The sequence below is a fragment of the Oncorhynchus masou genome, chromosome 25 (genome assembly GCF_036934945.1).
Source record: "Oncorhynchus masou masou isolate Uvic2021 chromosome 25, UVic_Omas_1.1, whole genome shotgun sequence".
Classification (NCBI taxonomy): Eukaryota; Metazoa; Chordata; class Actinopteri; order Salmoniformes; family Salmonidae; genus Oncorhynchus; species Oncorhynchus masou.
Window position 1 is genome coordinate 43246844 of NC_088236.1, and position 22319 is coordinate 43269162.

Genomic DNA, 22319 nt, shown 5'->3' on the forward strand with positions numbered 1-22319 from the left:
GTTAGTTGATTAACGGACAACATTCAACATTATATATTGTGGCAAGATAAAATTAGGGTGTAGGGGTTGCTATCAGCGGGCCATAATGATATGTCAGGCTAGTTTAGGAAACTAGCAAGTCAATCTATTTACAAGGCAGGACAAAGACTATGAGGAGAATGGGAGACGAGAAGATGTAACAATGTCCTGGAATGGCTGTTCACATGAAAAGAGAGTGGCACAACAATGTCTTCAGATTTGTAACGTTTTTGTCAGTAACCGTATACCCACAAGACAAAACAGACTCAGTTAGATGTGCTGACCCGATCATTCTCACGCCTCTCTGCAATACGATCAAGTGCTATAATAACTCAATCCCTATATAAAGTTATCCAATATAAATGATATGATAACATTGCATACACATAGTGTTTGCCCATGATGCAGAGCACGGACTACTTTATTACTATTTTCATACTGTTCAGAGGCCATTGAGTTATACATTGTGCAGCCATAGTGGCATCTAATTTTCAACTCCTTCGAGTAAGTTCAGTCATTTGTGTGCGTTGACTGAGCAAGTCTCTTTACCATAGACTCCTCCCTCTAGATCCTCGCCACTTCAGGTCAACTTTCCCAATAGTTGTATACTTTCAATATAGCCATTGCATCTCACACACACTCTTCTATAAGTGACTGGTTTACTCAGCATTCTCCCAGTCTGATTACCATCCTCTGATCTCTCCAAGAGCCAACCATTTGAAGACGACCTCAAACACTGATGAATTCGGATGAATTACTGACAGACTACAAACAACACACACACCACAAAGGGCATGGAGTTTGACGACTGAAAACGAAGGAATAGTGAATGTGGTGGGTGCAATCTCCCATAAATTGTACAGTCTGTCAATCCATAGCAACCCCCAACACATGACACAATAAAAATACACAGCACCACCCTGTGAGCAAGGCTCCACAAATGATCACCATAACACTCAAATTCAACTATCCTATACAAAGTGATATGATATGAGTTACTATGTGACCTGTGTGTGTGTGTGTGTGTGTGGGGGGGGGGGGGGCATGCTGAGCTTCAAGGCCTGCCATTGATAACTGTCATGTTTCGTGATGGGCCTACTATGTCTAACACATTCTAGCCTATCAATTATTCTGGGGTTTAGTCGGAGGATATGCAATTAAAGATGAAAGGGTCACGTGATGTGAAGGTGGTATCCCGAGTTATCGGACACCACAAGCTTCAGTTGCAGGCAGTAATGTGTAACGTCAAGCAGATTAGCAAGCGTGATTTATTTACGTCTAATTTCATGTTTCCCCCTTTTCTCTGACTTGCCTTGTATTGTACTGAGGTGAAAGGCCTGTAGAGGGGTTAAAATAATGCTAAGCGAGTCTATGGCCAGGAATACTGTTTGACAAAAAGGGGAAATTAAGATGGTTCTTTTTCCAACTACTATTCAAGAAACTTGAGGCTGAGATGCATATCATTTGAATATAATAGAGTCCTGTATTACCAGGCCTATCTGGGATCATCTCACAAATAGGTTTGGCTCCTCTGTCTTATCTGAAGAGGCATGCTTGCTGTTTTTATTGTTATCTTCACACTAATAGAGTGGATGTTTTCAAATCATTTGGTTGGGGGATAACACTTGCTAATTTCCTCATGCTTACTGTCTGTGTCAGGCCTTATCTTGTGAGATAACTGGGGACTGGAGAATGATTGGCAGATGCAGGACAGCTCTTGTAGATCCTGAACATTGCATTTTCTCACAGAAACATCTACTTATGCAAAGATCTTGAATGTTTTTAGAAAATATCCTTTGACAAATTGAAACAATATATTATTATTATTACTATTATTATTAGTAGTAGTAGTAGTAGTATTGTGGTTGTTTCATCTAGGCCTATAGGCTATGCTGCATCCGATAAATAAATAAAAAACAAATTAAAGTCAACTATATTTAGCGCTTAATTAATGTCAGTGCGTAAATTTAATATAATATATTACAAGGACAACAACAACAGTTTGGTAACTTGAATTTGATGTAGTTGAAAACGCACCCTCCACGGTTATTTAGATCGCATAATCATACACTGACAGTCCTTTCACGGCGCTTAATTGTCTGTCCTCTTGATCGGGTTTGAGATAGTAATGCATTATTGCTATGCCTCTTTCATTAAAGTAGTTGGGAAATGTGAGCCCGCCCCCTTTCAGGAGTAAAACCGATTATTTCTCCTCGCGCTAAGAGAGGGTGAGTGAGAGACTCGACCGGGATTGTGGGAGCGATCAGAAACAGCCCTCACAACATCATCAGCTACAGACGTCCACGGCTTTAACCGTCCCATTCCTTTCGCCGACACATCACTGGAGACCAAGCAACCATCCCCACTGTCCTCAAACACACTTTCAGACGAGAGACCGACTTGTTTTTTGTTGTTGTCATTTTAGACACACATAGGCGACTTTTCGGCACGGTTCTTTTTCATGTTGCGTTCCTGCCCGTGCTGGATTTAAGTGCGTCTTTGCGAAGTCCATCCCTGGCACGCAACGGCTTCCTCTACGCTGTCATTCGGCCGGACGACACAGCCGGAGACTGCCTGTGGTATCTCACACTTACCGGACAGATTTCATGCATAATAAAGTGAGTAGCGTGCTCCTACATCTATAATTCTTTTTGTCATATCCAGAGGACACGTTGTATCTCGAGCAGCGAGGTCTCTTTATTTATAATTGTATGTGTCAGTTTGACATCACCGGTATACTTGAGCGCGATTTTGAAGCGCGTTGCCTCCCAACAAACTATACAACGTAACCATGACCATTGTATCTCCAGACCTATAGGCTAAACGCAGCAAAGTAGCGTTTTATGGAGTCTATTTACGAGAGTCAAGGTTTTGTCTTGTGGTATTGTTAATGTGTGCTTTGACCTTGAAGTGTTTATTTCCCACAATATCGCAACGCCGTATCAACAGGCGCACAATGGGCTCCTAGGGCGACTCATATTCTCGGTATATGACTTATATTATGTAGTATTTAAAAATGATTACTCTGAAATATTCGTATAGGCCTATTCGTTTCAATATATGTACCGGTAGTCGCGTGTGAATCTACTGAAGCCTATGCATTTATAACGGGTCACAACCCAGAATAACATTCACCATTTCTGCGGGTCCCACAAATTAGGAAAGTATGGACTGTTAATAATTAAATAATTGTAGGCTTATTTGAGCGGCTCGTGTTCTAGGTTGAATTCAATTTGTCAAAAGTTAGGCTCGTATTAGATAAACACATTTTACAATTCGACAAAGTTTTCCAAAGAATTCTGAATGAATCCAACTCAACATCACATGTTTTTCTGGCATATTATCAAGATGAGGGTTAGTTATTATACCTTACTGTTTTAAACAGTGTACAATAAGTCACATTCACACCCGTTAACTTACATTACTGCCAGGCCAAATGGTTCAGCTTCTCTATTGTATTTATAGTACAATGTCCATGTGGAATTATACTCAGTCTCTGGAAATTCATTATTGGTGCAAAGTAAGGCGCTCAAGCAATGTAGCCAAATTGTGGAGGAAAGATAGCTTGGTGATGACTATTCTGACAAACTGAAGCTTGTCTGTTTTCTTGGGGGTTAAGGAAGATCTAGTAGGTGGCCGTTTCTACCCATCAGAAAGATAAGTACTTATTCAGCTATGTGTATAGTGTAGATGGTGCTTGTAAATCAGGGCTCTATATTAATTGGAGAAATATATTTGAAATATATATTATACATAACATATCGATATTGATAGCTTTTGGTTACAGTAGATAATGTTCTGTAAACTTTTTTTTCTGACCGTTTTCTTGAAATGTGTGTGTCTCTTTTACCAGGCTAATTTGACTTTGTCATAAAGGGTGGGACAGGGAACACTACCTCAAATAACCTGTGGCAATTGCCATTGCTTTTAAGAAATGTCAAATACATTTGCATTCATATTTTGGCATCGAACCCCTTATCGATATTTTCACATAGAGTAAGGCTTGTTTCACATATTAGATTGTGGCTCTGTACTTTTCATTTCTGTTACCATAGGGAAACAGTGGGTAGAGGCTATAGCTAAGACTGTGTGTGTCAAAGGCAGATCGTATGCACACTATAATTGTATTCACTCGTATATATAAGATTAATATAATGCAACTTTTTATAGGCTACCTGTAAATTAGTGTCATCATTCGAGATGCAAATGAACTATTTACTCAATGTCATGATTTCTGCAAATGATTCAACTTTATTTAACTACCTTTTTTTTTGCGAAAAGTAATTGAGTAAAGGTGGTGATGGTGAAGACATGCTGGAAAAGTACAGCCACATCCAGGGGCATTTGGTGTTGCAACCATCTCTGGGTTGTTCTGTGACTACTGTAAATACAAGCACAGCTCAGTGCAAGGCTAATGTCTCTGATTTTATAAGTTCTATTAGCTTAGTAAGATTTCAGTAAAGTGTGATTTGTTTGCTTGATTTGAGGCGCCATTGTATTTTTGGATTACTCAGTGTTCTTGACGTTCTGCTGTGAAATAACAGAGGTGAAATTGCCTTTGGCAAGGAGCAAAGGACGTACGCTCGCGCCTATACTCTACTCTTTCCCACCCCCCACCCCCACCATCAATGAAGTTGTTCTGTGTGTCGCTCGCCTGTTGCTCTCTCGGGATTGAGCGTTAGGTTAATCTGCTCAGAGGGAAGGTGAACGCTCGCATGTGGACACACGATTACACACAGAGGACTCTCTCAGCCAAGCTCTGTCATCTCAGAGACACACACATATACTCTCCCTCTCTCTCTCTCCCTCTCTTTCTCGCTCTTTCCCCGGGTCTGCTTTGTTTCTCTTACTCTTCTCAGATCTGTCCTTCCTAACAAATCATTGGGGATTTTGGCTGCCGATTCACAAAACCAACAGTGACAAAACACTCTTACCCTTCTCATAAAGAGGGATTAGGGGGTCACGTGTCACTCTGATTGGCCAGCGCATTGAGCCAATTGTCGGGGCACGTTGCCGTACACCAGGGCCTCATTAAAGCTTTATTCAAGTGAAGGGACACCTTTTGAGCCAGGATCAATGCTTTTGCAATAATCCCAAAACGTAGCTTCAGCCTCCTCTGAGTGGCCAGTGTAGTTAGAATTTGTAGTAGTAATTTATGAATAAAGAGAAGATTTACTGGTTGATATTCAACAGCATGACCTGAGAGAGTTCAGCTCTCTGTTGGCATTCAGTGAAATAAGGGAATCTGTCAAAGAGTGCTTGATTTAAGGCGTACACTAGCATGCTCCATAAACTCTAAAAAGGACTGCTAAATTTGTCCGCTTAGGTTTGAAGGGAATAGTCTCGACGTTGATACCTATGAGCATATGCTATATAAAGCATGGTTCAAAATAGGCTACCATCCTAACGAAGGAAAAAGTAAATCCATGAAAATATATATATAAATAGAAACATCACATGCGTTTACGTTTAAGCAAATAGTTTAATAGCCCGTATTGGTGTACTTTAAAGTTGTATTTCTTTTTGTTGCAATGGTTGCAAATGTTTTGGAAGGGGTTTGCAGAGTTTGCTCAGTTAAAGGTCAGTAAAACACTTTCATTTGCAGTTTGCAGGTTTGCAAGATCTGGTGGTAGATACTGAAGTACTCTTTAAACCCTTAGGCTTGAAGTAGTGAGTGATATACGAAGCAATTATATTTCAGATGCGGAGGGCACATGAAAGTTTACATCATATTCTCACAAATGACTTTTGTATTTTTGGTTGCTTTTCCCACTCTAAACGTAACGATCATACACCTAGGAACTCAATCGTACAGGACACAGGAGTCGCCGGGTAACTCAGCGAGTTTCAGTATGAGCCTGTGTTTATTTTACAGCAGGTGTTCCCTCTATACGTATGGAAGGAATAGTGTTCTCTTTTTGCACCATTTCTATAGCTCATGAAAAGTATCCGAGCCGACCTCAGCATCTGTTTATTTAGTAATTTAGTGCAGATCTCATTTTTATTTTCCTAACTGTTGTATGTGTTAGACATATTTTCCCTGGTGTTTGTGTTTTTTTTGCAAGCATTGTCTCCGTATCTTTATTAAGATGCAATTACTAATACAGTTAAGAAATAAGCACAAGAAAATAATGTAGTCCTTGAATGGTTTATGATGTATTTGAATGCAGATATGAGTGTGTCCTGGTTCGCATAACAATGCAGTCTTCTGTCTCTATCTAGTAATTAGCCATGACGTTCAGCAACTTTTCCTCAGCACTGTAAGTGGAAGAGGGTGTGTGGGGTTTGTTCACTAGGGTGTTAAAGATCACAGAGGAATAGCTCATGCTTTGATGTTTAATTGTATTGTAAAACACATTTTAGAATATTTCAGCATAAAGTAGAATTCTAGCTGTGCTGTGCTGTGCTGTGCTTTGTGTTTGGTGTTCCTTTTGTGTGTGTGTGTGTTTGTTTGTTTGTTTGTTTGTCTAAGTTTTCTTGTGTCCGTTGGTACACATTTAAATAAAAATTAATGTATTTTGGTTTTCTTTCATTCTCACATGGAGGAATTGATGTCTGGAAAGATGGAATGGTATAGAAGAAAGTGTCATTGTGAGGGCTGGAAAGATAAACCGAGGAAAAACAAACAGTTGTGAAGAGAAAGTAAGGAGACAGAATTGAAATACTTAAGAGATTGGCACGGTTGAAGAGCGTGTAGGAGAGAGGGAAAGAATAAGTGTTTCTGTCTGTTGGGCAGAAATATGTCAGTAGATTCATCTCATAACGTGTGAGAGAGATGTTGTGTTGGGATCCAAACGGTCAACTAGACTAGATTAACAGGACTTCCGGCCTGCTTCTTCCTGTTTCCTGTTTCCTGTCAGGCCTGGTCATCATGGCAGCTGCTCGCTGGGTGGTCTGGGCAGGACAGGACCAGGATGGACAGACCTTAGCGCTACTGACCACGTACACTAATCATGTCACCAGCTCTAGCTTTTGACTGCATACAAGCCAGGCTAAGATACACCTTAAACACCCACATATGGAGCTCACCATATAGACCTCCACCCTTGAATATTTGGATTGAGAGAGGAGGACAGTAGACAACAGAGAAAGGAGGGTTGGGTGTGATAAGAGGGAGAGAAACATTTAGAGAAGGATAGGGAATGTATTTTAAACAGTACGCGATGCATCCAGTAAGTTTGACAATTATATTATGAGCCAGGGTGGTATTTGTGTAGAGTAGATATGAATGGCTTTTACTGTATTCATGTATGTAAGTGTTGTCAGTAAAATGTAGTCTTCAGCAATTAGAAAAGCCAGACATAAGCCATTAAAGACTTCACGTTTTATTTTTGATTCTATATATTTACTTTCAATAAAATATTCCCTGCGGTACATTTTTTTTTTTAATAGCTGACTTATTGCAGACGAAATCCAGACACCTCGTACTGTAACGTGGGAAGCTAGTCTCCCAAAAAACAAATATAGCCTGCCTGGATCTGGAAGGGTCTATTTGACCTGCCCTAAACGTGGTGTGAAATAAAACTGGAATTAGCTCCAAATCCTTTTTTGGGGGGGTGGGTCAGAGGGGTTAGTTGTTTGCTCTTGGTGCACATAAACTCTGAGATGGAAGGCATGTTCCATGATAAAAACACAGTGGCTGACCTGTGTCTCTGCCGTGGTGTGGTGTGGCGTAGCGAGGGACGACTTCTCCCTCACTGTTCAGACGCAAGTCCCACCTCCCCCTTTGGTGTGGCATGCTGTTGGAATTCACCCAATGACAAGAAGAAGAAAAAAGAGGAGGGGTTAAAAAAAAGTGCACAAATACTTTCCAGTGGCTGTAATTTATCTTTGTCACCCCTGCAATATAGCCGAGTCACTCTGAAACATGGTCCGGTAAGACACACAGAGGTTCCTCTGTGCCCTGGCCTCACATAATCTAACATCCATCTGAAAGCCCACCGCTGCCACAAATGCTGCCTGCCTGCCGCCACTGCCTTCTGCCTGCCCCAATGCTTCACAGCTCACTAATGGGTATTTTTTTTGAAGATTCAGTGTTCACAATGGAGCCAGAGGTGTAGGCCCCTCTATGCACCCTGTGCTGTTACAAAACAAAAAATAGATGTTGTTATAATAGTTGATTTTGTAATCGTTGACTGATGTATAAATGTTAATAATATTGGATCCAAGCTGATTATCAAGTGTACATTTTTTTTAATGCTCCAGGTTATTTTATGTCCCCCCAAGCCACAGCTCCGTAACCACTAGATCTCTAAGCAGGAAGTGCTCCGTCTGAGTCCTCTGTTCTGCAGAGCACACAGCTTTACCCAGGCAGTGTCCTTGCCAAAGTCCACAACACTGTTGCTTTCCACTGTCATCGGTGCCATTCCCCAGACCAGGGTCCGAGCCTTGAAAGAATGTTTCGTACAGGGCTGTCTCGAACACTCAGTGCCGGGGTGAGAAAAAAGAGGAACAGGGAGACGCAGAGAGACTGAGAGGGGGAGAGAATCAAAGAGAGCGACAGACACGTTCCTAGAGCTGACTTCATCTGGGTGTTATATGGCTGTGAAGGGCCGTCTGTTTGTGTTGCTCAATGTTAGACAACACTGACCGTCTTGAAGAATGTACTCTTTCTACTGCCATGTTCTAAACAATTGGTAACGTCTTTTCATTTTTTTAAAGGAGTTCAACGTTTCGATTGTCTGAAATCGTTCAAGTTGTTTCCAGGTAGATTTTTGTTGCATTTGGAAAGAAAAAAAAAATGAAGAAAAAAAACTTCACAGCATATTGATAATAACAGGTAAATATAACTTATTGAGCTGTGCCACGCAGAAAGGTACATATTCGGAAACTCATTTGGTTCAGAGTGAAATGAGGATTTCAACAAGTCAATATTCCAGAATGCTATAAGGTTCATTAATAATGTTTTTCATTTCCTTTATTAAATGAAACAAGTTTTATTTTATTATTTTCTATACTAAGGTAATAATTCTTGAATTCAACAATATGTTTAGAAGCTTTAGTTAACATTTAATAAATCTACTTTATCAGCTAAACTTCGTGCCAAATAGGAACTTGTGCCACTGAAATATGCATTTAGGATAAGTGTGCTCCATCATATGAAATTGTGTAACTTTCCTGTGCAAGTCTACAGAGAAACATGTATAGGTGTCACCGCCTGGCATGGAGGGGTAGGAACGGACAGGGAAAATGACTTATAAAAAATACAGTATATCTCTCTCTCTGTCTCTCTGTCCCTCTCTCTCTCTCTCTCTCTCTCTCTCTCTGTCTCTCTGTCCCTCTCTCTCTCTCTCTCTCTCTCTCTCTCTCTCTCTCTCTCTCTCTCTCTCTCTGTCTCTATATCTATTCACTTTTTAAGGGTTTTCTGTCGCTGTTTGCTTTGATACATCGACTTTTCCTACAGTGGCTCTTCCAAAGTGCAACTCGTGATGTCATTCGTTTTATTCACACTTTGCAGATGCAATGTCTGGAGAAAGTGAGAAAGTGACAGCGAAAGAAAGGAGACAAGGAAAGAAGGAGAGACCAGAAAAGATGGATGGAAAGAGAGAGTGTTGCGGAGAGGAGATTTGCAGTGCGCTGTTTCATGTATAATGAATGAGGGGCCACTTTGTTTGAAACTTCAGCCTGGCGCTTCACTTCAAGCTTTGCTGGGCAGAGTGGGGCCTTGTGCTCAACACCAAACTCCCTCTGTGCTCTGCTGATGGATGCTTTCACCTGGCTGCCACTGTGGACCAGCCCAGTGGAAAAACAAATAACTCCTCTATGTGTGTGTGCGTGCGTGCGTGCGTGTGTATCAAATTTGATTTGTGACACGCTTCATAAGCAGCAGGTGTAGACTAACAAGGAAATACTGACTTACGGGTCTGTTTCCAACGATGCAGAGTTAAAGATAAAGATTCAAAATAACATGGCCTAATGCAGGGAGTCAATGTGCAGGTGTACGAGGTCATTGAAGTAGCTATGTATATATATGGGTAGGGGTAAAAATGACTAGGCAACGGGATAGATAACGGTGCCTTTGTGTATCTGTGTGCATCAGCTCAGACAATAAGACAAGGGATGAGGGAAGAGGGAGGGCTAGAGGTGAAGAGCAATGAGTGTTTGTATAGGAACAGAGCTGCAGTGACACCCAGGCTCCACTAAGGAGAATACTGGCACCCAGCTCACACTAGTGTTCTCTACAGAAACTGCCTTGTCTTGTTATTGACTTTTGGCTGGGGGGGGGGGGGGTGTATCGCGCTGTTTAATGGTCATTTAGGGTCATAGTGTTATATTCTCTTGATTTTGGCATCGTTGTACCTACCTATCTTTCTATTACAGCGTGTTTATGTTTTTTCGTGTGTGTGAGTGAGCGGTATTGTTTGGGCTAAAAATGGCCCCAGTCTTTTTTTTTTGGCACTGTCCTGGGCTCGTGGTTTATAAATAGTTGAGGAAGTGTGGGGGGGATACCTACCGTGCTGGTCGCCCTCCTCCACAGGCCCTCTGAGGGCTTCTACGTCACATCCCGACCCCATTACAGTGCTCTTTCGCTGGGCTACTCCAGTTCAGCCCCCATGGGGGACTACCAAACAGGATAGGACTCACATAGAGGGTGTGAGAAAAGTCAAGCCAATGAGAAATTCCTCTACAGTTGGAGACGTTGCTGTTGTCGTCTTGGAGTGTAGATTTGAGCGTGGTCGAATGAGGTGACATTTTGGAAAATGAGGCTAGTGAACTGGTGATAATTGCATGTCTCTCTGATTGTTGAGACTATCAGCAGTGATGACAGCATTGGGCTGTGAGGGTGGTGTTGTGAAAGGAGTGTAAAATGGGTAGCGCTGGAGATGTCTTTTCTGACACCCACTGCGTCTGCGTGTGTAAACTGGAGGCGCGATGTCCTCACTGTTCTTTGCCATCTATATGCAGACCTGTCATGTTAATTTCATTTCACAGACACTCTTTTGCCTCCCTTTAGAAATAGTTGTTTTCACACTGCACTCAGTCATTGGGTGATCAGGTCCTCCCATGTCTAGGACACGTGTGGAATCAATCTTTGAATTGATCTGAGTCATATTTATCACACTTCTGTTAACTGCCGGTGATGTTCAGTTTGGTTATGCAGCAGCCAAGGTGGAAGGAAGAGCAGGGCTGCATGCACCCTCGCGTAATTTGAATTAATGATGTCGAGTGATCTGAGCTGAGTGGACAAATACTAGTTCTGTTGGTTTTTCCTGCTGCCTCTCAGTTATCCCCAGAGGTCCGAGGTCCTTCCCTCATGCACCCATCATAGCCTCCCTAGGATCCAGGGAAGGAGGCCTTGAACCCCCCCCCCCCCCCCCCGGCCCCAGAGAGAGAGGCCCGGGCTTCACCCTGTCCCGGCTGCAAAGGGCATCCATAGTACGTCTTTTAGAGAAGCGAATTGGCTTCCTCTGAGTAATTAACTCAGTTCTGAGGGAGGGTAGAGATCTAGATAGACAACACACACGCAATGCGAGTAATTCCATTACACATACCATCCCTGCCTTTGGCATCTTACCTCGGCTTATTGTTCTCTTTCTAAATGAGCAGTACTGTGCACTGTGGTCCTCTTAATGGTGGGCCCATTATTATATTAACTAGGGCATCCTTGTGAAGAGATGGAGAGAGAGGGAGGGACGGAGTGAGAGATAGGAGGGAGAGAGAGAGAGAGAGAAGGGAGAGAGAGAGCCAGGGCTGGCAAGCCTCACTAGTAATAATCAAGTAATAGAGCAGTGTTTTCTTTTCTGAAGGGAATAGTACTGACTGTTATGAATGTGCTTTTGACAGCTTAATATGATAATGGGGCTATGATTATTCTCAGAGAACAGACCGTTTTTTAAAATGTTCTTCAAAAGGATGCCTGTCGATGACCCACTTCTCAGATGGTCGAAAACAAGGAAGAGCGAAACTCCACAGGGAGATAGGAAGAGAGAGAGAGAGAGAGATAGAGCGAAGAGAACGAGGGAGAGGTGGGAAGAGAGAGAGAGAGAGATAGAGCGAAGAGAACGAGGGAGAGGTGGGGAGAGAGATAGAGCGAAGAGAATGAGGGAGAGGTGGGAAGAGAGAAAGAGAGAGAGAGAGAGAGAGAGAGAGAGAGAGAGAGAGAGAGAGAGAGAGAAGAGAACGAGGGAGAGGTGGGAAGAGAGAAAGAGTAAGAAGGAAAAGCTCTTGTTAATATTTGCCGGAAGTAAATTCATAATCCTATTCTGACTCCCCTCCTCCCCTTCCTCCATATTTTTACTTCTCCTCCTCCTCCTCCTCTACGGGTTAGCTGCCTACCTTCCTGGTCTCCTCTTCCCTCTAGTCTAATCGGAAGAGAAACGCTGGGAACGATAACAGGGATTAGCTTCCGATGCTCGCTAGCTCCCCTCGGTTAAGTACACATGTAATGAGTTGTTTATTTGGGATAATGCGCAGCAGAAGCGGCAGGGGCCCAGAGTTGCCTTTCCCCCCTACAAACACACACACACACAGCCCTGGGACAGGTCGCTTACTGGACTGGGTGGGTCAGGGGGAGAAGAGGGGGAGGAGGGTCCTTCATCATTCTCAGCCCATTCTTGAGGTCATGTGGCCTGGAAATGTTTCTCAGGCTGGAGAAAAAAAACTTGAAACTATGAGAAAATTAAGGGAGGGAACGGAGATAGAGAAGGAGAGGGAGCGAGTGAGGGAGAGATATGTGCCCACCAGTGTGAGTGTGTGAAGTGGAAAAAGCCGTTGGTTAGCGAAGGGGACGTGCTCTGCTATCATTGTCCGAGGGTGGGGGGGGGGGGGGGGGCGAGGTTATGTGAACGGAGCAGCTGTGCTCCGAGCTGAGGGATTTGAGGGGGGGAACTCCAGCTATGCAGCCAGGTTCTTCACTGTACTGTACGGTCGGACCAGAGCTGAGCCTTGTGAACCAAATCCCCCCTACTCAGCTAGCTCTTCACTTCCCAAATAAGAAACAAATAAATGTTGATGGCAAGGATAAGACTGCAGAAGTGAAAAAAACACAGACATGATTTATATATGCCTCTCTAGGCATTTGCTGTTTTCTTATCTCTTTTTATCTCTGGTCTCAAGAAACAGTTTTCATTCAGTGCAGATGGAAATTAGGACCAGAATAACAGTCAAAATAAATGAACGAACGTTTCTGAAAGCACTATTGAATGTTTCCTTTTTAGTTTGATATGGTCGAATCTACAGATCGTCAGCGGATCGTCAGATAAAGACCAAACGTCTCTGTCACCATTTCTGATCACATGCTACAGAAACAGGACCAGCGCGGCGACAGTGAGACAAGAGAGGGAGAGGGGGAGAGAACAGAGCAAAGCCTCACTGTGCTGTGCTAATGCATACAGCCTGCCACGGTATCCAACAACAAGACAAAATATCACACATCTTCACATCACACGCTACTGCAACAACAACGACACACACAGACAGGAACCTAGCTCAAGAACCCGAGGAGTTGAAAGCAAGCAAGGAGGATATAATGTGAAAGAAGTTGTATGGAAGTTTCTGGCGGGGAAATTAAAAGAGAAAGAAAATTCTCTTGTATGTTGAGAGCAAGAGTTAACAAAAAAAATGCCTTGCTTACATGGCACAGCATACCCAGTATCACTTGGTGAGGCAAAAAGGAGGGGGAGTACCTTGACAGATTTTCTCATGGTGCGCTGTGGGCTAAAAATAGGGCTTGGCCAAAGCGGCAGTAGGGTTTTTGGCAAGAGGGGCCATCTTTGTGTGATACAGTGGCCTTTGCGATAGTCACGTACAGAGAGGAGACGAGTGCCTCTGCCAAGGCGTGTAGCCATGCGGCAGTAATTTAATATTTGTTTGTCTCTTTTCATTTTCTCTCTCTCTCTTCCTCCTCCTCCTCTCTAGAAGGGGTTAAGTAGCAGTAAGCTTTATCAGATCACCCGGGCTGAGGTCTCTTTCAAACCTCTTTTTGCCTTTTTGATTTTGTGCAGCTGTGCGGGCTCTTTAATCATACGCTATCATTTTTCACTTGCTCTCCTCTCATCCCTTCTTCTTCTTGTCCTCCCTCCTCCCCTAACATATGTTAATTCGCTGCTTTCTGTGACAAATTACGAGCGCTGTCTTTGATGAGGTCGGGTTGTGATGGTGCGGGGAGTGGAGTACGGTGGAGCTGCCAGCCCCTCGCTGGTCCCCCTAACCACTCCAAACAGAAGCGCGGCACCCAGCCGCCGTCTAATGAGAGGCTTGGCCTGGCTCTGGCATGGGTCTGGGCTTGGAGGGGCCGCCCCCCAGCCTCATTCAGCTCCACTAACAAAGTGTGATCTGTAGGTACGCCGCCTGCCCACCCGCTCTCCACACTCAACACAAACTTTACCTCCCCTCCTCACAGACACACCCCACTGTTGCTTAGAGGGCTGTAGGAGCAGGCTGCAGCTCAGCTACTAGGCATGGATTGAGTTTTTCTTTCAAACTCTGTTGATATACCATTGATATACTTAAGCAATAAGGCATGAGGGGGTGTGGTGTTTGGTCAATATACCAATGCTAAGGGCTGTGCATGTATACAGCCCTTAGAAATGTTATATTGGCTATACACCATAAACCACCTGGGTGCCTTATCGCTATTATAAATTGGTTACCAAGGTAATTAGAACAGTAAAAATAAATGTTTTGTCATACCCATGGTATACAGTCTGATATACCACGGCTTTCAGCCAATCACCATTCAGGGCTCGATCCACCCTGTTTATGATGTAATTGATATGATTGTGGGTAGAGTTAAATATACGTATACACATACTCATTCAATTAGTTAAGCTAAAAGTGTCCATTTTGTTCTCTGTCTGTTTTACTCTATATTCTGGCCAACTCTGAATTGAAACAATGTGTTGTAGTACAACCTAAACTACTGCTGTGGGGACATTCAAACTCTTTGTGTGTCTCAAGTTTACTGTGTGTGTGTGTGTGTGTGTGTGTGTGTGTGTGTGTGTGTGTGTGTGTGTGTGTGTGTGTGTGTGTGTGTGTGTGTGTGTGTGTGTGTGTGTGTGTGTGTGTGTGTGTGTGTGTGTGTGTGTGTGTGTGTGTGTGTGTGTGTGTGTGTGTGTGTGTGTGTTACAGAGATACTACCCGGAAACATTACACCAGTCTTGTTTAAACAGACACTAACTGGAAGACTCGCAGTTTAATGATGTGCAACGTCAACAGAGCAACAATGCTGACCAATAATCAACCCAATCAGCTTGTGGTAGGCAGAAAAAATAAGAGGAACTGTGACATCATGCTAGCTGACTGGATCACATATTTTCCGATAAGCCAGGGAGGGAACAAGGGATCAGAGGGGTGGGGTATCAGAATCAGTATTTTTTTCAGAGCTCTCTCTGCTCGACTCTCTACCCTCTTCCTCTCTCTCTGCTTGACTCTCTCTCTCTCTCTCTCTCTCTCTCTCTCTCTCTCTCTCTCTCCACTCTGCGATCTAGGTTACTCGGTTTCCTTATGGAGCACAGGGACTTAAAAAAAAACAACAGAAGGTTGAATTTATGAAGGACATCCTTGTTGAAGTGTGCAACCTTCTACTTCTTTGCAAATTACCTCCATGCTGTGCACAGTCTCAGTTCAAGGCTGTGGCTCTCGCTTTGGATCAGCCAGACTGTTAGAGAGAGATACATAATACCACTGTAATGTTACACAAATAGGAATGCAAAGCATTGTTGTTCATCATTGCTGTAGTTTGAGCAAAGCGTGTTAAAATAATACCACATTAGTCTTGCAAAGGAATGGTTGACGTATTTATACCTAATTGAGGGTAATACAATACAATACAAGTAACAGGTAATCATCAAACCTCGATCCGAAGTCACAGAGAGGATGCTTTTTGGCTCAAGGCTCTGTCCGTTAAGGAGGTTGGTAAAAATATCCTGGACCATTTACAGTAGCAGTCTAGCCGGCCTATTCTGGTAGATATACTCAGCATTTAGCTTCTAGTGGCCTAAATGTTACCATGGAGCCTGATGTGAAGGGTTGCCATGCCAGTTTTTTTTAAGGCTTACTTGACCTAGTATACCCGAAACCACTCCCCAATCGCGCACACACACACACACACACACACACACACACACACACACACACACACACACACACACACACACACACACACACACACACACACACACACACACACACACACACACACACACACTCACACACACACACACACACACACACGCACACACACACTCCACAGTCAGAGTCTGCGATCAGGTCCAATCCAGGCCTACGTCATTGCCTCCAAACACCCCATCCCCTTTCATAGCATAACCAACATACAGTACCAGTCAAAAGTTTAGACATACCTACTCATTAAAGGGTTTTTCTTTATTTTTACTATTTTGTACATTGTAGAATAATAGTGAAGACATCAAACCTATGAAATAACACATATGGAATCATGGAGTAACCAAAAAAGTTAAACATATCAAAATATATTTTTTATTCTTAAAAGTAGCCACCCTTTGCCTTGATGACAGCTTTGCACACTCTTGGCATTCTCTCAACCAGCTTCATGAGGTAGTCCCCTAGAATGCATTTCAATTAACAGGTGTGCCTTGTTAACAGTTAATTTGTGGAATTTATTTCCTTCTTAATGGGTTTGAGCCAATCAGTTGTGTTGTGACATGGTAGGGTTGGTATACAGAAGATAGTCCTATATATTATGGCAAGAACAGCTCAGGACATGAAGGTCAGTCAATACGGAACATTTCAAGAACTTTGAAGGTTTCTTCAAGTGCAGTTGCAAAAACCATCAAGCACTATGATGAAACTGCCTCTCATGAGGACCGTCACAGGAAAGGAAGACCCAGAGTTACCTCTGCTGCAGAGGATAAGTTAACACTATTTTTGTCGCTACGTGATTCCTTGAGTTATTTCATAGTTTTGATGTCTTCCCTATTATTCTACAATGTTAGAAAACAGTCAAAATAAAGAAAAATCCTTGAATGAGTTGGTGTGTCCAAACGTTTGACTGGTACTGTATGTGTGAACAGTAGAGCAGAGAAGAGGTTATAAACAGGTCACACTTTAGTAGCACCTATGACTTGTTTTAGTGTTTCCTCATAGACTCTGCTAATAGGTCTATTGTCTATAAACACTTGCATATAGAACTTAGTATAGACACCAAGACAGCTCATGATGCAACTTTTGTGTGCTGATGGATCCCAATATATATATATATATATATATATATCCCTCAACTTCCCCATATTTTTCTCTGTGTCTGTCTTTCTGGAACGGCCAAGGCGAACAGAGGGGGAGAAAAAGGAAGCAACTTTGGAAAGTTAGTCCCATAATGGAGTATGCAAAATAGATTACTGTACACGATAACACAATACCGCATACAAGACAGAAAGTGCTAAAAGAAGGTGGTGAAAAGTGAATAGAAAATAAGCTGGCACCCACGCAGGAGTGTTAGCCATGTTAGCTTTAGCTTGTGTCTCTAATTGGGGCCAGGAGGGAGCATTTAGTAATTGCTGTCAGAAGATCACATTTTATTCTCTTCTTCACAGTCACTGCTGTAGGGTAGAGTGAAACAAATTGTCATCAGAGATTTCTAAATGAACAAAGATTTTAATTAGGCTGATTTAGAATGAGCAAAAAAATAGAGAAAGAAAGTGCGATGGAATCATCGGCGGATCGTCGTCGGGTGTTAGAAGACGCCGCCGCCACGAGACGTCACGGAAGTTTGCAGCGTTTGAAAAGGAGACAAAGCGGGCCCCACCCCTATCCCCTCGCCGTACCCCAACCCCAACCCCCACCCCCGAGCTGCTGAACATTGTTAACTATATCAACAGACATTGTCATCCTTGGCGGAGAACATAATTGGGGGAATATGTCAGTGATTTGTGTGTTCTTAGTGACATGGCCGTGGGCTGTTATCATGGGGGTGGGGTAGTAGTTATTGAAGGGAAATGCTTTTATTCTTTATGGCTTGCTTTCCTTCCTCCTTTCTCTGTCTTAGTACGATAAGATAGTTTCGTAAATGGTGTTGGTTTACTTCATCAGCATCTTTATGAGTTGAAGCAAGTCAAAAATCTTTTGTGACTGTAAGGATAAAGAGTGTGTGTGTGTGTGTGTGTGTGTGTGTGTGTGTGTGTGTGTGTGTGTGTGTGTGTGTGTGTGTGTGTGTGTGTGTGTGTGTGTGTGTGTGTGTGTGTGTGTGTGTGTGTGTGTGTGTGTGTGTGTGTGTGTGTGTGTGTGAGAAACGAGAGTCTGTGTTTTTATTTTATTTTTTTATGTTCCAGTCCAGCAGTCTGTGCCTAAATGGTGGTTGCACCTGGGGCCTACAGACCTATGTAGCACCATGTGATGTTAGGCAGTGGTTGGACGCTTACTGAAAAACATTACCCCTTCTCAGATGTGTATGCTTGAGGTGAACGTACTGCACAGACTGTGGGGAAAACAACGTGAGAGAGAGACAGGTGGAGAGCGATAGAGGAAGAAGGGGAAGCTGCGGTGATCAGCTGAAACTAAAGCAATGTGATTCAGCGTTGAACAATGGTTGCTTTCTCCACCACACATGACATCGCTTTCATGTCCCTAACCATTGCACCACCACTACCACCTCACTCTTGTACACCTTCATCCTCCTGCCATCACCCCGCACCTGGAGTCTCGTTTATCAAAGGTACACAAAAAAAGACCACGCCTTGCGTACGGCAAGGCTAGGATATTTATACATTTTTAACTGGGAAAGTGTCTGTATCTCCACACAAATCTCAGACCATGCGTACGACCAATTACTATTGGTTGATCAACTGCATTGCATGCTTTTGGGGGAAATGGAGGTGTTTGGATGCGCTGGAATTATAATAACGGTAGGCTAATGAAAACATTCCAATGTAGACTTGATGATTAAACAGATGCCTTTTCCAATGGTGAGAAGATCGCATAGCAGCATGTTTCGCCGAATATATTTATTGAACTTTTGTTATATAGGCCTAAATCATAATCATATTACAGGACATGTCTCGCCTTTTCTGACAAGACTGGTTTATTCCCGCTACACAACAAATAGTAGGCTACCATTTATCCAGAAACTATATATGTTCTAATATCTCCAAATAATACAGCAAATGAGGCCATTTTTTGTTACCAAAAAAGGTGAATGGAGGGCGTTTTCCAAGCAAGGTTGTAGCACTAGTTCAAGAGCGCACATATACGGCTCCGATTTTTTTCATGGAAACGTGTATGTATGTTGCATGCAACAGTTTGATCAATCCCAATCATTTGTGGCACACGCAAACCCTTGAATCTACACACACGGCAGAATTGAATAAGACATTTACGCACGGGTTGATAAATGAGGCGCCAGGACCCTGTCCACCCTGATGTCTTTTCGCAGTGTGGCAAGGATTGTTTTACTCAGTCCATCGCCCTCTTCATCTTTACTCATGCCAGGGAAAAACTGAAGGCTCACACCGCAGCGGTGATTCATCAGAGCCTTTCTGGGGCCTTCCCAAATCATGGTTACCGCTACTTCTGCTTTTTCTGCTCTTCGCTGCTGCACTTTAGTCCACCGTGGCACACAGACATTGGTGTGTCAGATTCGCCAGTCTGCCCACTTACTTCATCTGCCACAGCACACAGGGAACCAGCTTCTACATGAACACTTTATCATTCACAACATTCCATTATTGCGCAACGCTCTTCCAAATAATATCATTGGCCTCTAAACCCACCATATTGTCCATTGGGGTATCGTGAATGCTTTGATTGTGGTTTTAATCCAACCACAATCCAATAAACCCGCTCAATCCATGATAACCTTATCAGCTATTGCATGCATGAACTGTAGCTAGTGTCCCAACATCACGTCGCTAGTCCTGATGCAGCAAAAGCCGACAGGCAGGCAGGCAGGCAGGCTGGCAGGCAGGCGACAGGGAGCAGTATTCAGCTGTCCGGCAGCTCTCCTTCTCACTCACTGCTTCCATTGGGCCCATGAAGCAGCTGCAGTTATACAGCTATTGGCCTGCTTTCAAAGGGTGGTTGACGTATTGTGTCAAGTCCCCTCATCCTTGGGGGAGTCAGCAGTGGGCTATGGAAAGACAGCTCTCACCTGTCTCCATTTTGGCTCTGACAGATGGCTACCTGTCCGCCATTCGGGCCCTGTTTCCCTCTGCCTCCTCCTCCTCCTCTCCCCCTTGCTCTACCAGGTCAGAACACAATACTGTAGTAGTCAGCGCTGGACTTAAAAGCCCCTGTTACCTCACAGCCTCTCCACTGAGAGAGGAGTTAAAAAGGTGTTTATTTGTCTCTCAAAGCACAAATAGATGAAAGAGGAGACCACTGTGTGCTGAGTGGATTTCCATAGGTCTAATAAAAATGCATGGCAACAGAAGGCTAGTTGGAAATGCAGAGGTTCATTGATTGGATGAGGTTTCGCAATAGACATCTTGTAGCTTTTTTAGGTAAGTCAATAACCAAGCCTCTATCATTTGAACATAATTACTTGCATATGCCACTTTCTTAGTGTGTGTTAATAAAAATATTTTAAATATTGTCTGACTGAAAAAACTGACTTATTGTCCACTTCACATCAGAAACAAAGTATAGACACATCATCAACCTCCTTATATATGTTTTGTTTTCTGTTTAAAGACATTTGAAGGCTTCATGTTTTTTTTCTACTCAAAAACTCATCGTGGGCGGGCAGGGTACTGTTTGGAGCTGCAAAACCAATTTCCACTTGATGCAGTTTTTGTGGAGGAAAGCAATTGCAGTTTGAGGTGCTGAAAGGATGCTCTGTAATGCACAAATACAAATGCTCCTCTCTCCTATAAGGGTTTAATCTAGCGTAGTAACTAAAAAGGCCTCTATTCACCGCCACACAAATATGCACTTCATCCATAATGTCACACGATCACTTATAAAGCCTTTAGTTTGCTCTTTTTTCCCTCCTGTTTTTTTCTAAAGGACATTTAGAGAAGGCCTAACGGGTGTTTTGAGAAACCTTTTATACAGTAGGGCTTTAGTCCTCTCGGTTCAGGTTTCACAATCACAACGATGTGTCCTGTTGCATCATAAGGAAATACAGATCTGATGGCGGGCAGTGCGGTTGTGGTGATTTTTTTCTCTTGATGGCTAAAAGCTGGAGAGATTTCTTCCAGAAGTATTTTTGCCACAGACGTGCCTTGTTTCATGACATGGGATATGGAGGGAACCTCTGTTGGTCTTCCCAATGGTCTTCCCAAGGGTAAAACGCTGACTGGTTGAGGTGGGCAGAAGACTCAGACATCTCTTTTTCTCCAGGCGGAGGGCTTGGGAAGCGCAGGGAGTTTAGGGAAGGAAGCACCTTTACACCTTTAATTGTCTGTGGCTGCGGATGTCACATCCTTCCGCTGCGTGTGTGTTTCCTGCCTTTCTGTCCACTGAGGTCCTGGGGGCGACTGGGGTGAGGTAGGGGGAGTGAACGGGGGGTAATGGTGGGTTGGGATGTGCCATGAGGCGAGTCTTTGGGTTTGGGGTTCGGGGTGGGTTTAGAGTGGATACAGGGCCGTGGAATTGAAGTATAATATGCCGTTAGTCTTTAATGATACGCCTAGATCCAGTTCACCAGCTAATCCAATCAATGTCAGATAGAATAGACTTTGTGAAAATGAAGAGGCAACTTGCCTCCCTTCTCTCCTTAAAGCTGCAATATGTAACTTTTTGGGCGACCTGACCAAATTCACACAGAAATGTGAGTTATAGATCTGTCATTCTCATTGAAAGCAAGTCTAAGAAGTTTTAGATCTCTTCTATGTGAACTATTTCTAAGTTTCGTTTTTGCGTCTTTTACTTTTGGTTTTGTACACCAGCTTCAAACAGCTGAAAATACAATATTTTTGGTAAGGGAAAATATATTTAATTGTGATTTAGATGGTACAATGACTCTACACTATAAGTGCTTGTTTTGTCACATTCACTGAAATTAGGCAAACTATTCAAAGTTTTTCATCCAGGAAATGGCGGAGCGATTTCTGCATATTGCACCTTTAACAATAGACAGTTCTCTCTCCTCAAAAACATCTCTGTCTGCTAATGATCCAACTGTAACATGAGTTAATAGAAAGAGGCATGTACCACACACACACACACACACACACACACACACACACACACACACACACACACACACACACACACACACACACACACACACACACACACACACACACACACACACAATCTACACAGCCTCTGAATTGGAAGAACGCTTGAACACATTACACCATGATACACTGCTATCAAGCTAATCCCAGATGTACATTCTGCTAATCTCTTTAGCTGCTAACGCGTTAAATTAGCCCTAATATTTG

At 43.1% G+C, this 22319-nt stretch overlaps 1 protein-coding gene across 4 annotated transcripts in view; it reads left to right on the forward strand.

Annotated features, from left to right (window-relative positions):
- Positions 1–2182: 2182 nt before the first annotated feature.
- LOC135514382 (myocyte-specific enhancer factor 2C-like) overlaps positions 2183–22319 on the forward strand; it is a 91200-nt gene continuing 71063 nt past the window's right edge. The window contains exon 1 of one of the 4 annotated variants that reach the window (XM_064937830.1): positions 2183–2636. The gene's annotated coding sequence lies outside the window, so the exon portion shown is untranslated. Of the gene's footprint in view, positions 2637–8486; positions 8798–22319 lie in introns of those variants that run through there. The other 3 variants (XM_064937829.1, XM_064937827.1, XM_064937828.1) reach the window with 3 other exon arrangements.